This window comes from Apus apus, chromosome 9, assembly GCF_020740795.1.
Source record: "Apus apus isolate bApuApu2 chromosome 9, bApuApu2.pri.cur, whole genome shotgun sequence".
Taxonomy (NCBI): Eukaryota; Metazoa; Chordata; class Aves; order Apodiformes; family Apodidae; genus Apus; species Apus apus.
In genome coordinates this window covers 9,537,728-9,556,275 of record NC_067290.1, presented here as the reverse complement: position 1 = coordinate 9,556,275, position 18,548 = coordinate 9,537,728, and positions in this window count along the sequence as shown.

Genomic DNA, 18,548 nt, shown 5'->3' with positions numbered 1-18,548 from the left:
TCAGACCAATACCAAACATAGAGCTTCTGAGCCTCCTGTGAATTCTTCACAGAAAGTCATGGGCTCATCACACTGGGGGAAGTTCAGCAATATTAGACAGACACTGGCAATTTCTTTTTTTCTCCAAAAAAAGGTGGAAAACACCTCTGTTACTCATTTTGCTTTCCTAAGAGGTTTTCTTTTAAGAGCTGCTGGTAGTTGGAGAAGCTAAAATTATCACAGAGCCCCAGCATGCATGTTTATTTAAAATACATTTGCATGGCTTCATTGCTAGGTATCAAATATAACAAAGCTCCTGTGCTCAACTGTAGAATTCTGACTTCTAATGTGTAAACTTAGTCATCATCTTTTTGGGGAAGGAATCCAGCTGCTAAAAACCTCTGTCCTCACCTCTGTGTGCCCCAGAGGCTGGTCCTTTCCTTGTGCTGAAGTGCTGCCTGTGGAAATTGTGAATGATTTTTCAGCTCTGAAAACTGGACTGGACAGCAGAGGCTGCTGCCTGGGGGGAAGCAGGGCTGGAAGGAAGCTGGATAGCTTGGATTTAATCATGTTTTGATCACATTCTGCCATCTCAGTCATGCAAAAACCTGCCCCATTCTTCAAAGTAAAATTCAGTACTCTGTCAGCCAGCCCTAATTAACTTCTGTACTTTAAATAATCCATCTACTCCTTTCTTTACATCTGCAACTAAACAGCAGTGACAGATATTTAATGAATGATTTTTGGTTTGTCTGTGAATATTTTTGGCCAAGGAGCAATCCTGCTTTCAAACCTAAAAACCCTCTGGCTGACTCCAAATGAATGAGGATTGCAATGACACCATCACTGGTCTCCACAGCTTCTAAAACCTCCATTTCCTGCAGCAGGATGGCACCTTCTGTTCAAATGCTCTGGCATGAAGGAAAGAGACCCAGTGAATGAAGTTGCTGCGTGATCAAAATGGAACCTTTTTTTTTTTTGCCCTTTGCAGTTTGGATGATGAGTATAGTTATTTACAAATATAAGTACCATTTTTCTTCGAGCATTTGATGATACTGGCCTTTTACTGGTAAAATTTGGCTCTGTTTGCACAAGAAGCAAAAGATCTTCTGTGGCAGTGAAGGGTGGTGTCTTCTGGAATACTGAAATCTTAAGACCACTGTTCCCACTGCCTACCATTGGCAGGAAAGGGCAGAAATTTGTTTTTCCTTTGGCAAATCAATTGTTTCTTTGCTACAAAGTATTCTTTATAAAAATTCAAGCTCTGTAGAAATGGGAAGAAATACCTCCCAAGTAGTTAACCAAGTGATCTGTAAGACTTCAGCTGGATCACCTACCAGACCTCAGCAAGAAAAGACCTAGGAAGAAGTGAGCCACACTGCAAATCAGCAGTTCCATCCAACCCTAGTTCCATAGCTGCCTTCAGGGCTGATGATACCTGTCACCTGAGACTGCCTGCAGGTACAGAAGCACACTTTAGCAAGCAAAAGATTTCAAAATACACATAGGGAAAGCAGCAGCAATCCAGCTGAAGTGGCATTCTGCCAAACCTCTGGCAATTAAAAAAAAATCATCATGCAAGAACATCCTTATGTCTGCCAAGTTAGCCACAGCCACTGCTCTGCAGCACAGCAGTGACTGGTACCAAGCACTCCCCAGAAAGGAGCAAGACCCCTTTAATATGCAACAGCAGAGTTAGGTGCTGGGGGAGCTCAGAGGGGTCATTACCTACAAACCTGCTGCTCCTGAACCCCCAGCTCTGCTACTGAAGGACATGACTTTGTGCAAATCAGCTCTTGACAAGAAGGGCCTCACTTTTCTGTTCTGCACATAAATGTTCATACAGCAGCAAAGGAGCCCCTGCCTCGTCTCTGGCCACGTTCTGGAGAGCTTTCCCAGGGGTACCAACTCTCTAGTGGCCATTAAGTGTCTAGGGAAGATGTAAAGCTGTGATATAAAGGGAAAATTCTTCTACACTAAGTGGTGGGCGAAGGTTTCTCTAGCCTATTAAGTGATGTCCAGCAGAATTATTGGTGTCAAAACATTGCCCATGAAAATAGTCTTTCATAATAACTCATAGAAATAGTTCTGTTGAAAGAATCACTTCACCATACACAATAACTACAGACGAAGGACCTTTTAAAAAACAAAACAAAACCAAACTTATTTGACACAAATCTGCCCCTTGAGGTGGGAAGGCACGTGCAGCAAGGAACATTCCCACAAAAGACGTTTGGTTATTAATATTAAATGCGAAAGAACAAACTTATTTTAATTCTTTTCTTCCTATTTTCCACAAAGGTTGCACTTCACACATTAATCTTCTAAGCGAAGTTTTTACGACCGATTGCCTGCACACTGGGAGAAGTTTCTCCATCCATTACTCGCAGGGAAACGGGCCCTGCTGTGTAGGAAAATATTTGTTACATCTTATCAGGGTGACACATAATCTAACAACAATTACAGCAAGCCCATATTTTGTACTATTTCGGTTTCAACGTGAAAAATAGTTCTAATATTAAACCTGGCGTGGGTGGGGGTTATAGTAACCAGTTGAATATTATAAGCTGTGATTTCCTCCCAACGTGGAGCGGGGCCACACTTGGATCCTGCCCTGAAACAGTGAGTGCACATAAATCCAGTGTACGTGCCTCCTGTGCAGATGCCACGATGTGGCAGCAACTGAAAGTTGATTCCCTCTTTTTTATACATCCCGAGGTCAGAAATTGCCAAGACTTGGGGTTTTTTTATGTGGCCAAAAGCATCTAAACCTCAATTAACCTTTATGAGAAAACCAGGAGATACTCTGAAAACTGAGCCAGCAAGGAGACCACTGATATCAAGAAACCTCAAGACCACCCACCTCCTGAAATCTTTTATCTCAAATATTGGTCCTGATGCCCTCAATGGAAAAACGTTGTGATTCCTTTCTTGCCTTGGCCCTCACTGTTTGAAACTGGGATACCAACAAACAGCACCAGGATGCACACAGAAGCTCACAGCAGGGTAAGGGCTTTGCTGAGGGCTCTTAATAACCTAGTAATCAAGAGTCATTACCAGCAGGAGTTAATTTTAAGCCACCGTTTTTGTCCAGGCTCAAAGCACCCAGAAGCAAACATGAGCTTTTCCTGCCTAACATTTCATTACCTTTAAAAGGAACAAATCAAGTGCCTAGGTCTGTCAGTTCTGGGAGCTTGGCATAAATACACTTTGGACTCTCAGTTCAGCACCTGTATCTCTTCTGCTGATGAATAGCTTTGGAGTCTGTGCATCATTGTACATATTTTAATTGTGCACATCCAAGCAAGTCATTAACATCAGGCAAAGAGACAGCACCGATATCCTGGGAGTAGACAAGGTTACAACAGCAGAATTTATTTAAAGGGAAGATTTTGATGAAGTGAGCAGGCCAGGGACAGAGCAGAATTTTATTCCTTCAAACAGTAAAAATTAAGAAAACATTTATTTTTACTACAAACATTTTCAATGACCTTCATCTGGGGTTTTTTTGGGGGGTGCCAATTAAAGATTTCCAAAGAGGAGAGGACCTAACCCTGCTCACTTGACCTTGCAATTGTGCAGCCTCCACAGCTCTGCTGGGGTTCCAGCCCTGGTTTCCAAAGAAGGCACCAGCCCGACTCTGCCACTGCCCCATTCCACTGAACAACATCCCTGCCACTCTGCCAGCAGAGCCTGTGATGGCTTGCTGGTGCAAATAGCAAACAAGGAGGAAGAGGAGAGAAACAAGCATATTTCAGATCAGAAATCAGGCATAGGAAGGGGTGCAGGGGCAGCAAGGAAGCAAAGAGCATGTTCACATCTGCCTCTCAACATCTGCAGCTGATGCTTGCTTTTTCTTTTCCAAAGGAAGAAAACTCACATCCTTGAGTCTGCCATGGAAAATGGGAAATGGCACAACTTGAGATTTTACTGCCTGCTCAGCCCTGATCCTGCAGACCCACGTGGATCCTGGCTTCCCATAGGAAGTTGGAAGCCAAAGGGAGTGTCTCTGTGCTCAAACAGCAACGGCCATTTGCCTGTTAAGGGCCTTTATCAAGTGAGTGCCAGCAAGGACAAAAGCAGCATTCCCAGCACATTCCTGACCCCCTTGGCCTGGGGCTCCAACCCTGCCATTGCCAGTTCTCCAGTGCACTGAACTCCCGTGGCCACCACAAGCCTGGCCTGCCAGGTGCTCAACACCCTTGTGACTATAGCACCTCTGTTCTGGGTCCATAATCTATCCCCTTGCCATTTTCTGCCCTGGGCCCAAACCAGGACGAACGCCACAAAAGAATAAAACAACAGCGCTAACTGTGAGTTACTGAGCACATTGTCATCTCGGATGACAAATGGGTTTTACCTCCAGGAAAACCTGCAACTTCCCAGAGAGCCCAACAGAATCTACCACCACAGTCAAGAACAGCAAGACCAGCATCACCAGATCACTAAGTGCTCCAGGCTTGCTTGCAAAAGCCAAGTCATCGCCTAAGGATGGCAGCACACAGTGCCACTGCTCCCCATGTTGTAGCTGCCAACCCCCTGCAGGTGCCATGGAGACCACTAGGACGTACCTCCAGGCAACTGAACTAAGCCCCAGAGCATTGCAACAAAGTCAAAACATATGAGAAAAGATTTTTAAGGCTGACTAGTAACCTCATTTCTGGCCCTGTTTAGACATCTGCCAAACACGTCATTTCCTCGATTTGTTTCCTAGTTAGGGCTGGAGGTCCCAGCTGGGGCCATGGCTCTGGTGCCCATGATACCATATGCTACACAGCAAGGGATGGTTTCTGTCCTGGAAAGCTTCCAGTCTTCATAGTGAAGATGGACAGTATATTAATGTCACATACAGCTCCTAGCAGGGGACATTCCTAGGGACTGGCCATTCTGGCTCCCAAAATGGACCTTCTGAAGCTAGAAAATACATGGCATACAGTGGGGAGACAATTATTTTGTAGGCTTAAGTATCTTGTTAAAAACCCCTGTGCTTTCCATGACCTGGTGTCTTGCTGACTTTTGCAATAGGCTCCTATTTCTGACCTCCACCAACCATCCCACACAGACTGTGAGGAGGCATCATGGGAGGGGCTGCTGAGACACTTCCAGGAAAAGCTTGGAAGGGTCTGTGCTGATCTTCGCTGGGGAGGGAGAGTAGGTGAGAGCTCTGGCCATTTGAAGTATTTCGGGTTGGGCCAGGAAAAATTCAACCGTAGTGAAATTATTTCCCATCATCACACAGGGAATCACAGCCCCTTTCCAGGAGGGAGGGAGCAAGAGCAGGATCAAGAACACACCACGGAACAACTGTGAATACAGTGGTGATGGTAACAACCTGTGTGCACTTCAGCTCCTGCCACAGCAAGAGCCAGAGATGATCCTTTTGACGTCTCTCAGCCCTACCAAGGTCCAGGAGACATGGCAGATTTCAAGGGTTCAGCTTGATGCCAGGAAAGGAAAAGCACTAGTCAGTGCATAGCGAGGTGGGCTTTCTGTCTTGTGACCTTCAGTGCTTTAGGAAGTTATAAAAGCCAGAAGATTAGTGTTTTGTAGTGGTAAGAGCAGGAGACCAAAGACTGAGTCATTTCTACACTGCAAATTCAACTACATTGAGTAGTTTCTCCATTTCATTAAGAGGTTTGCAGACAGGACCAAATTGTTCATAATCATCTTAGTGGAATGGTGCTACAGCAGCCAGCTCGTAACCTGATTTCTTTAATGAGATTAGGGAACAATTTGATCCCATCTGCAAAAGCAATCAAAATAGTCAATATATCTGTGCTCTGCCATAACCATAAATATGATGCAAACATGACCTCATCTCACTTTTAAATGCATCTTGCCCAAGGTGACAACCCCTCTGGTTACATTTTGTGCAGTGTCTAGTTCTTTGGAGCAATACTTCAGTGTTAGAGTTAGCAAGAGGTGATCCACATGCCAAGAAAGCACTTTGAAACCTGCTTTGTTTTATAATTCAGCAGATTTACATTCTGAATGGAGCCTCAGCTCCACTTAGGTCATTACAAACCTGCACTGAGGTTTTAAGGAATGCAGTGAGGCTACCAGGGATCTAGACAGTGAGGACAAACTTTATGCAATGTCATTTTGCCCATTTTTAGCTGAGGCCATTGGGCCTGGCTCTGCCTCCCACATTCTGTACCCACCCAAGGACTGTGGCACAATGACAACTGGGTTTTTTAGTCCCCATAGGTTGGTATTCAGGCCAAGTCTAGAGGGTAGCACCAGCATAACTGTTTGCACATAAAAAGAACTTGCTCCCCAGGTTCCCATTGATTTGGATGCAATCACCTGGCAGAGGTTTGTTGCCAGCTCTGCAGCCCCTCTAAGTGCAGTAACTCCTGAGATGCAGCAATTCCCTCATGCCCAGCTCTGGAAGCGTGAAGCCAAGCCTGCCATACACATACAGCACGTCCTTCTGATGGAGAAGTAATGGCTGGAATGAACTCGGGAGTCACGTCCTAATATCTCAGGACCCAATTCTATTCTTGGTTTACTCTTCAGTAAAACATTCTCTTAGGTAACAGTAGTTTCCTAACATCTGTCGCTTTGGGCACTTAGCTTTCAGAGATCATAGGCACGTTAGAATAAAAAGCATACAGTACCTCTGCTCTCATGCTGTGATTAACAGGATTAGTGGGAATTCAGGAACACAGATATTTGGTTCACATTTTCCCAAAGCAACTCAGTGTCTAGAAGGAGGTCAAGTCTCAGTTCATCTTAGCCTGAGGTTGTTTAATTTTCAAAATAATCTCAGGAATTCAGTTACAGAAGTTGCCGTTCTTACAGCTCCCAACCATGGACACACTGGCCTACAGAAAACATTACCAGACAAAAGCATTATTTCCCCTTTCTAGCAACAGCAAACTGAGCCTGTACCTTCTTTGCAGGGGATATGTGAAGGGTTCATCCTTTCGGCACATGGCTCTGAAGCTCCTGGATGGACAGATCAAGCCAACTGCTCAGGACCCATTTCCTCTTAATTGTGTTCTGACTAAGAAGGTTTGCATGAAGATGGGAGCTTTGCTTCCCTGCCCGAGTTGTGCTTATTTATTCAGGGCTCAATTTTTCTGTATGGATGAGTGGGATGTTCCTCAAGGACTGTTTTCACCACAGTTCATCATCAACATTTATCCCAGCCATATGGCTCACACACCCACCAGCTAGTGTCTGCAGAAGTTATCTGCTTTCACAGAGAAGGCAGAAAGTAATCACTACTCAAGTTTTGGAAACCATCTAGAACAAACTGCTTCTTTCAGAGAAGCTGCCTACCCTCTCCCTGCTTTCCTTCTGATCCTACAGGATTTGAGACAACAGGCCACAGAGACTGGCACCCCCAGCTTTTACAGACAAACCCGTTTGATCCAGATCTGTTTATAATCCTCACTTTTATTAGGATAAAAACAAAAACAGATGCAGATTAGCAAATCAATTGTAGGTACAAGGAAGTGAGTACGCAGAATGAGAGAGCAGACTGCCAAACCCTAATGCTAAAGAATTCAAGCCCAAGGGCTTCATCCCAGGGAGGGACTGACAACCACAGAGCAGAGCCACACAGCCTGGAAAGCTGCTAAAAACCACAGGAGATAACTGCCTTCAAGGACGTCGCTGCTTATCCCTTAAATTAAAATAGACATGTTCCTTAAATACAACAAACACAAGCCCCTCTGTGCCTCCCACAAATGTCGGGCCTGCTGCTTTCTCCCGCTCCCTAGTACGAGGCTGCCGGTGTCTCTTTTGCCCTAGAGGTGGAATATAACCCCAAAATTTCCCAGCTGCCCCCCCCCCCACAGGCACAATTGCTCAGCGGGTTTGATGATGGGGGAATTTCATGGGTGTGTGCAGCACTGGGTGGCTGCAATGGGAGCCCCTGGACACTTCCTGTGATGGCCCCTGGGGCCGGGTGGGATGCACAGGTGGGCAGCAGCTCTGAGCAAAGCAACAGTGCAGCTTGGGCCCTACCCACAGGGCTCTGGGGAGGCTTCAGGGTTTGGGCTAACAGACAAGCATCTTCCATGCAGATGAAGCTGCAAGAGCATCATGGGCCAGGGGCTGGTCACATTGCAGTCCAGGGATGAGGGCATGAAGCCCTCTGAGGCAAAAGTCCATCCTTGGGGAAAGAGGGAAGTCTTCAGCATGGCTCTGCCAAGTAGTGGAACAGGGTTGGAGTCTGGCTGGATTGAAAGGATGGAGTCCCAGTCACACAAAGCAGGACACAAGTAGGCCTCTGCTGCAAGGCAACTCACAGAAATATATGGTGACAAGTCCTTTCTCCAGGTTGAGGAAGCAAAATGAGACCTCTGTCCCTTTGCACTTACTCCAATGTAAATCCCTTGCACACAGCTGCTGGCTTACACCAAGGACTCCCCATGCAAGGGGCTACTGCTCCATCTCTCCCACCATGAACAGCCCAGCCATGCAGAAGGATGGTGGCTTTCAAAGCTGCTCCTCTCCAAGGGTGGGCAAAGGACCTCTCTCCCTCTGTTGAAGGCACCCTGAAGCACAGCAGGCTGGGGAACACAACAGGAGCTTCACACGCCAGGCTGGCTCCCCCCGAGAGGCACGGGCATGTCGAGTAGCCGGCATCACCTCCAGCTTCACTTTTTGATTAATGTTCTTCCAAACTTTCCTTGGCTCCTCGCACTCCCACTTTCTGTCACCCTTCTCATTACAGATGTATCTTTGCATCAAGGAAAGCAGGAGGAAAAATTGTTCTTTCAGGGTGACAGCTGAGCGAGGGCTATATTATTAAAGGTACCAATCATAGGTGCCGAGCTATCATCACACGATGAATGCACTTGTCAGGAGCCCGCAGCGTCCAGGGGGAAAGGGAGGGAGAGAGGTGGTGGGACAGCAGCAACTCGCTCCTCACTCCTCTCCTCCTGCCCCCCACTCTCCCTCTCCTTTAATGTTGGCCACCTCCGCTCGCCTGAACTTGGACCTTCAGCGGCGACAATTTCTCTGGCCTCGACAGCACGATTAATTTCTCCTGCCCTCGGCGGGGCCTCCGAGTGCGGTGGAAGTCCAGCTGGCCTGCTGCTGATAAGATGTACCTTTTGATTTGTTTTGTCTTTGATTGCCTTTTCTGTCACCTACAATGGCTGGCCGCCTGGAGACCTCCACATTGCCTGACTGACGGATCTATTTATCTATAGGCTGCTCCCCAGCTTCTCCTCCCCCTCGCTCCCCTCCTCCCCCAAACCACCACCTTGTACCACTGAAGTCCCAGTCTAATAGAAGCCGTGAAGGCTCATCCACCATAAAATACATCTGCCATCCTCCTTCTCTCCAAGATAAAAGCCTGTCAGTGTTACTTTCCAATTCCAGGCAGCTTGATTAATGGTGAAAAGCCACTGCAAGATCGACTCCTGGTTTTTACAAGCGCTGTCAGCCGGCCCAGGGTTATGCGAAACACACACTCATAGAAAACAAAACAAAATGAGAAAAGGTTGGGTGGGGAGGGAGGAGAGGGATAGGAAGGAGGGGGCGAGGGTAACCAAATCATATTAGGCTCAAGACTAAATAAAATAGGAACCTGGAGCCATCAAATCCCTGTCAGCCGGGTGCAGAAATATGCTCCGCAGCTCATTGTACCAAGGCAAATTATGGCAATAATAAATCATTGTTGAAGGAAGATTGTTGATAATTTTTTTTTTTTTTTGGATGGTGGCATTCAATAGGGGTGCTGGGACACCTGCCACTGGGCTTGGAGTGAGAGCAGGAGCAGGTTATTAGCCTGTCACTCAGCCCTCCTCCCCTCACCCCACAGGGATTGCAGGCAGCTGGGCTGGGATAAAAAGTCTGGAAAGAGAGATATTAAAAAAAAAATAAATTAAACAGCAGAAATATTCCTACAGAGAAAAAGAAACAACATAAAAACAACAGGGGAGAGGGTTAAAAGAATTACAGCACTATCTTCAATGCCCATTTTTCATAAAGAATATTTTACAGTGGCCCAGCCTAGTAGTGCTTCAACTACTCCATCTGCCATTAAAGGCAGCTATCTCCAGAGTGGGAAATGATTATCTGATGGAGCAGAGTAACACCACACACTCTGGAAAAGTTTGGAAAAATATACAGCCTGAAAAACAAGGTAGCAAGTATTCCTGAACCACCAAGACTGGGCTTGAACAGTCAGGAAGGAGGTTTCCTCAGGCTCAATCCATTGACCTCACACAGATAAATCTTCTGCTCATTTGTAGGGGTGGTGTGAAGATCAACACACCACATTTGACCATTGAGAGCATATGAAGTTGCCATCCCAGTTCTCCAAGCCCAGCACCACATTATTTGCCCATCACACTGGGCAGTACCTCTGGCCTGGCCATGGTACTTCAGTTTATTTCTGTTGTCTGTTGAGAGACCACCCACATGTGCTTGTTTGGGCACCATTTGAATCCTTTGATTCATACTTGCAACCCAATCAACCAGTACCTGACAGGATAACAGCAGCCAAAACTGTATCTCACACCTCGGCTGGAAGAGCTCTGCAGGATGATGTTACTTAAATGACTAAAGGAAACGTATCTCACAAGTCCCAACATCATTCTCTGCTATTCACTGGCTGCTGGGGATCACCAAGCGGAGAATTGCCACACGGAGAAATCAACATCAGACCTCTCCAGCCTCTGGTTACTGCTGCCCAAGGGACCACCACACTCCTGTGGTGCAGGTGGGTCACGGAGCCAGCAAGCTGAGAGCCTGGTGCTCTGCTGCATCCAAGAAGGAGCCCAAGCAGAGGTGGTCTACAACTGAGCAACACAGCAAATCAGCTTGCAGTCCCTTGAGCTGGATCATCTCACTTCAGAGATACAGCACTGGGGGGGTAAAGAGATGGCAAGCGGCACTGAAGGAAAGGTGGAGATAAGCAAGGAGCAGATGTCACAAGGGAGGATGTTGAGGTAAAAGGAAGAACAGAAAATTCCCAAAAACATGAGAAGAAAGTGTGAGGAAAAGGAAGAAAAATCTAAAGAAGGAAGAAAAAGGGAATGTTGGAAATAAGCTTACAAAAGGCAAGAGAAAGCACAATCAAAGAGGAGGATTAAAGCCCATGTCAAGCGGATGCAATCCCAGAGAAAGCAGGAGCAGAAGAAAGTGTTTGAAAGAAGGTTGTGCATTGCAAGAGAACAGAGAAAGAAAAGAGACAGAGGAACAGCAGAAAGGTGAAATGGAGAAGCAACAGAAAGAAAAGAATCCCTGAGAGCACACAGCAGGTTCCTTGGCAACATTCTTCCCAGGAAGCTGATGCCAGTAAAAGAAAAGAAAGAATTAAAGAGAATGTTGAGTATAGAAGCAAATCCCCTCTAGACCCCAGGCAGAGGTTTTACTTCAAATTATGAATTAAATCATGTATTCAAATTGCATTAGAGAGACCTCCATGGCCACACGCTTTCCAGATCAGTGTGCACAGGGGACCTCAAATCCTGCACCCTCTTTTAAGGCATTGTTTGCTCAAACCGCTTTGTTCCCCTCAATTATCTCCCCAGCCAAAAGCCATCACAACATCACAACCCACTCCCACCAAAGCCTCTGATGCCTCACCCACACAGCTGTGCTATTAGACCCTCATCCTCTGGCTGACACTTGGCCAGGGACACGGGGCTCTCACTACGGGCAGGAGGGCTCCTTTCCCCAGCCAGGGTGCAGAGACCTGGGTACAACGTCCCCATTGTCGGAGGGTGCCTTGATCTTCCCGATGCACACGTCAAGGATGAGAGAGCCTTGGCAAGAGCTGCCAGATGTGAGGGAAGGCAAATGAGAGCTGACAGGAGAGAGCAGCACCGAGGGGCAGAGCGGAGGAGCAGGAAGGAGCAGGTCGGCCAGCAGCAGCAGCAGGTAGGGCCACCACTGCCTGCGCTCGTCACGCAGAGGAAACCATCACAGGCTCCCTTTGGAGAGGGAGAACCACACCATTTTTCCATCTGGGTGAAGTTAATGAATTCCACACTTAACAGACTAGCTGACGAGTCTAGCTTATGCACAGCAGACACATCCAAAACCTACAGGGATTGCAGGGAGGCACAAGCTGCTGTTCCTCACCCAGTCCTACCCATAATCAGACACTGGAGCTGCACCCAGGTGGCAGCTCTTCCCAGTGCCAGGTCAGGAGCTCTGCCTTGGCATCACCCCCAGCTCATGCAATTCCTGCCTGCCAGTCCCCAGCAGGCACCACTTCATATCCCAGTTTTCAAAGCTTCCTGAACCCAGTGCAGATGAAGCTTCTGCAGGGCTCAGTCCCTGGATCCAGCTGATTGACCCCCATGCCCATCTTCCCCAACAACAGGATTGGAAACAGGAAGCATAAGAAACAGAGAAGGCCCAATTAAAAACAACCCAAACAAACAGAAAAATATGATAACACCCTTTTACACAATTTTTAAAGTGATAATGTTACTTCTGTATTCCATTACCTGAAAAAAAGGCTTTCTAGAAAGTGAGTCTTTCATTTTGAGTTAAGTTAAACCAGTAGGTAACTATAATACCTATTTATTGCTGGCCTATTTTACTGTCAGCCCTTAATAATGCACTCTTGTTAACCACATTATAATGAATCTATACTGAAATCTCACATCTTTTTTTCCCCAGCTAGTTCTCTAAAACAGAAATTTCTTGTGTATCTGCATTATGTCTAGACTTAAATTCTACTTCAGAGCCACAATTTATAACCTTCTTTTCTGTATGCACATTAGCAATATTGATTTTTTTTATTTTCAATATCTTACTCCCTTCTGTTTAGGGATAAAAGTATTTAATTTCTCTGTCAGTGCAAGGATCTTTGCATGCAATGCAATTTCATTTCCAGGGTGGACTGTATTTTGAATATGACACAGTAAAGTAAGTATTTAATAAATATTGCTATTTTCCATATGCTATAGAATTGTACCAAATACCATTTTTCATTGTTAGAAAAGCAGAAAGAGTTTAGCTCAAACAACAACTAGAGGAGAAATTTCACTTTTTCTAGGAAACTCAGGGGATTTCTTCCAGAAACAAGATTTTCTCCACTTCAGTTGTCTTCAATTGTTTTTTAGTTTTTATAAAATCATAAAATCACAGAATGGTTAAGGTTGGAAAGCACCTTAAGGATCATCAATTTCCAACCTCCCTGCTATGGGCAGGGACATGTCCCACTAGACCAGGCTTCACAAGCCTCATCCAACCTGGCCTTGAACACCCCCAGGGTGGGGTGGGGGAGGTTTCCACAACCTCCACAACCAGTTCCAGCACCTCATTACCGTCATGGTGAAGAATTTCTTCCTGACATCTAACCTAAGTTTCCCTTCTTTCAGTTTAAAACCATCACCCCTTGTCCTATCACTGCCCTCTCTGGAGGGTAAAATTCAGCATCTTTGTCTATTATAGTTTTCCATGCAGGACTTGCAAGGCATTTGTCCTCAAACCTGGCAGATTGTTCCCTACAAAATGAAAACATGGGAGTAAATTCACCATCAGCTTCGAGTCTGGAGTAGAGTGAGTGGGCTGAGCCCATCACACACAGCACCATATTCCTAGCGACTCCCATATCCATGTGGTGACACAGGAGGGCTCCGCAAGCCTGTGCTCACTACTGTTGCACCTTTTTCTCCTCCCAGGGAGTGCGGCTCCATGTGCCAGCCTGATGTAGCACAGCAGCTTTGCAGTGTCACTGCAACCACAAACTCGCTGTCTTGAGAGGCAGACAGAGATGGATGGCAAGGACCGCCTGATCAATGGACCTTTTGTCCAACCCTTTATCACAAACAATAGCAACTGCAACAATCTAAAATATATTTAGGTAAATAGTGGGAGCTAGCAAGCCAACTGCTGCTGCAGAGGCCAAAAACAACTCCCCAGCACCAGAGAAACATCATTTCTGGGTCCCAAGTGGTGACTGTCAGGACACCCAGCCCCGGCTGTCCCTTCTTTTATTATCCCAAATGTTCTCCGGGTCTGAGAACTGCACATAGTTTTTCAGACCACTGGCTGCAGGAGTGATGTGCTCAAGCTCAGTATTAATGTAAAGAATTATAGCAGCAACTTTATTGAATGGCTCCAGCCCCTCTGGACATCTATATTGTACAACTGGGATACAGGTGATAGGCACCTAAGATTAGGGAGACTGATAACTATATTTTCCTAAAGGGTTCTGTCCATCTAGATAGATTTTTTTCAAAGGATGAATTTGCTTTGTCCCACCTAGAAGGCAGGGCCTTACCAGGAGTGCCCACACATATCACTTGCCTGCAGGAACACCAGTCACCCTCCCTCACCCAAAATCAGAGAAGGGTAACCCCATGCCAGGCAGGCTGGGACAGGAGGTAAGCACTCATCACATGGTAAAGACCCATGGAACATGTACTTAGAGAAAGTGAGAAAGTTAAAAACATATCCAGGAATTGCTAAGCCTTTTAGACAGAATAAAGCAAAACAGTTTTACATAAAATGAAGTGCTTTTGCTGTTGTTAAAAGATGAAAGCAAGCTGTATGAAGCTCACCTCATGCCCTTTAAAAGGTCATGTTGGACAAGATCACAAAGCTCCTGCGCCCCGTCTGACTTGGGAGCCAAGGGGATTGGCCCTGGTGCCTTCCAGCAGACATCTGTGTGAGCACAAAGCTCCAACACACAGTGAAGAAAGGCCATCTCTGACCTCCACTGCCCACGTCTCTGGGCATTCATCCTGCTCCTGAAACCCCTTGGGTCTTCCAGCCACTTACAGAGGTATTTGGCAAGAATCCTCAGGCTCCTGCCAGAGGATTTACAAGAGAAAGGCAAATCTGCCCTGTCAGATCTGCACTTTATTGCTGCAGCAACAGCTCTGCTGGAGAATGGAACAAAGCACCATCTTTCTGGATGACAGAGGTACCTACTGGGAGGGCTCCAGGCTGGGGGATGACAATTTGGAACACCTGGGTGCTCAAGAAAGCACCAGCCTCATGGGTGAGCACCAGTCAGCAGGGAGAAGAGATGACTTTTCGAGGTTTTTAACCATTAACACGCTTTTGCTCAGGTCTTACAGACTTACAGGCAGCACAATACCCACATAGTTTGTGAAAGCAGGGTGGTGGCTGCATCTCTAGCTGAGCCCCCTGCGCAGGCTTCAGTGCTGTGCTTAGCACAGGCAGTTTTGATCTGGTTGGGTCAATGCATTTGTGAGACATGACACAGGGAACCCACAGAGCAGCAGGATGCCATCCACTGTTCAAGGTAGCAGGTAGCTTAAGGAACATTATTAGTAACAGAAACACTCAGCAGAGGGAGGTGCAAAAATCCATAGAAGAGATTGATTGCAGGCTGCACTTTTCTTCCATGAATGTCCTTCCCCACACAAATGCTTCAGAGCATTTACAAATCCCCACATCCTACTAGGAGAAAGATTAAATCTAACAGGTAGCCAGAGACACCGACACACAGCCATAGGTAACATCACTCTGTGGCAGGGACAGAACCTGTCCTTGCTCACACTTTTTTCCATGCCAATCCCCTTGTAACAGCATCTTCCCGTTACCAACAAGTTCCTTTTCCAGCTATCAGTGATGGGAATCTCCCAGGCACAAACAGATTCAGCCAGGTTCTGAAATTCCACCAATACCTGGCACCCAGAAGCCCCCTGGTCCTCCACCCAGGCAGTAACTGGGGCACAGTTGAGCTCCTCAGGAGCAGAGAGAGACACCCATCAGTGGGTTGTAAGCAGGTAAGGGGGATTCCCTTCTTATTCTCACCTCTCCTCCACATCAGGGTCACAACTGAATGCTGAAGGATGCTAGCTACACCTCAGCTAACATCAGCTATGTCCTACTTAACTACAACCACATGAACAAATTCAGTTCTGTCCCATTTAATCCCTCCTTCCTCCCTTAGTGCCCCATCCTCATGGGCAGGATGGTCTTTTGTTGTGTGCTGGAGCACAGGCTAAATAATGATCCTTGCTCCCAACTTCTACTTCTTATGCTCATACAAAGTTCCCTGGGTTGAAGTAACATAACAGTCTTGAGGCAACTTCATTATTTCCCCAATAATACCATTCAGAACTCAAATAGCAACCATCTGTCACCTCTATTAGGAAAATGATCCAGATTTGAGTTGATTTTATAGCAACTATTTTAAATAACCAAAACCTCAAAGAAGTGATTTTGTCTTCTCTTATAGTAAAATAAAGTGTTAAACTTGATGAATTGCAGGCAGTCAAAGTTCTTAATGGACTATGCATAAAGGAAACACTCTCTGGAAAAGCAGAGATATTCTACAAGGATGAAATAATATCAAGGCTGTGATCTCTCAGCACTTCTGCAAGAACAAACAAAAACATGACCACGCTGCCACATAGACCACTTGATTCTCTGACCTTGTTTCTTCTACAGGCATGAGCTCACCACTAACACACTGATTTTAATATTAAGGACAGAATGAAGTGTACAACTTCATTAATTAGCTGCTCATAGTTACATTTTAAAGAAACCTACTTCATGTACATACACGTCCACTTTGGATCTGCATTTCAACTTCTACAGAGTTAACACTTCTTCCTGGTGCTTCAAAAACAGGCACCATCAAAGGAAGAGGTAAGCACAGAGATGGCCTGGTGCAGACACTGCATTTGAGTCAGGACTCTTGTAGGGACCATGTGTGTGACTGAGGACAAGTCCTGTTCTTCTCTACAGCATTTTTTTTGTTTTGTTTTGCTGATTTGTTTTGGTTTTGTTTGCTTGTTTTTTAACTCAGATTGTATAATCTTTGGAGCCAAAAATCTCTCTACTATTGTAATTTCCCACCAAAATGGACACTCATGCAAATCAAGCAACTCCTGCAATAGCAGTAACAGCTGAGAATGCACTTCATAAAATGAAAACTCTCCTAGTTTATTTGCTCTAAGACCAGGGCTCCGCTCTTTTCACACTAGGTACCCCTCTCACCATTACAGTTTAAAGGATCATGCAAGTTTCCAGCTACTCACTACCAAAAGGCAGATGCAAGTGTTTAAAGCTAAATAGAAGTGATAGCAGTGTACCTCAACAGCAGAAAGTTGTCTTAGATCCCCTGCTTTGTGTTACTGTTTTCCATCATTAAATTAGGTAAGCCTTACCCCAAATGCTAGCTCGCTTCCACTAGCCTGTACTGCTTAAGAAACAGGAGGCACTGAGATAAGAGGCAGCTCTTTTCTACCTACCTAAAGAAGTTAAACCCCCACCCCCTCTGTAAATCTCTCCTTCTTTCAAGAGTTACTCAAAGCAAGAGGGGCCAGGTCAAAAAAAACGTTCTTCTTGTAACTTGAAGATCATGAGTTCAAGCTCCATCCTCAAACATCTGAGATAAACTAATTCATTCTCTAAGCACTTTCAAAGAACACAATTCTCTACCTTTCAAGCTTCTACATCCACAGAACATGAAAGAAGATTTGTATAGTGGAAAGGGAACACCAGGTCAGGCTGGGATGCCAAAGCTAAAACAAACACCAGTTTCTACAGTCCACAGGTATTCTGGGCTTCCTCATCCTGGGGAGATCTAGCAGGCAGCTACCCCTTTGCAATTTTTACCACCATCCCCATCACCCAACTGTTGCACTCACAATTTGTTGCCAGCAGTCATCAAAGTCCTGGAGTTCAAGAGCATAATTAGTTGTAGGAACATCATACCAACACATCCTGGTTTCAGAAGGCTGTCCCCTCTCACTGCCTTGGCTCTTGCATTACTTCTTCCTGCAATTTCTCCACAGAGCTACGGCTTCTCACCACACCCACTAGTTACTCTCTGCAGCTGAGCTCTGCAATCCCAAATCACTGTGTAAATGACTACACCTGTGCTCATGGTGAGCCCTTGCTCTAGGTGCACTAGGCATAGCTCTGCAGCCACTGAGAATCTAGCAGCAGCAGCAGCAATTCTTTGTTCTTGCATTGCCGAAAGACAAAGCTATTTAAACAAAAATAAAATTCACATTTATGTAGTGAAGTTCATCATGCAGAATGTTCTGCTCACTGTTTCCTGCACCCATATTCCTGGAGCTGCCTATATGTTTTAGAAAGCTTCACACCACAGGTATACATCAGAGCTGTAAGAACATCAAATGGCTAAAGACATGCTGAAGATTAAAGTGAATAATACTCATCTTAGATTTCAGATAGCTAATATTCCCCCACATGCTGACACCATTTTTTGAACCATCCACTACAGTCTTAATAAATAAGAAGGGGAATCTGGGACTTTATACGTGCCATGTACTCTGACTTTCTCCAAAGCAGTACAACATGTCTGAAACAGGTTTTTAAAAATTTACATCCTAACATTTCTTGTGATTTATTTGTTTCCTCTATTTTAAGCTCTTGGGCATCCATATTGCTGGAAAATTGACTGTCCCAGTCTTCTTGTTCTCCAAGAAGAAATATCTCAGAGCAGGCATCCCATCTCTGACCTTGACAGCCCGCTCTGCGATGACAAAGTGTATCATGTCTGTGCTCATTCAGTCTCCAGCCCCTCTGACACAACTGCCAAAGGAGGTGCCAATTGTCAGGGTATTTCCTTTCTGCCAAGTGCTGCCAGCTTGGCAAGCATCACATTAGCGATAGCCAGAGGATTGCTAGAA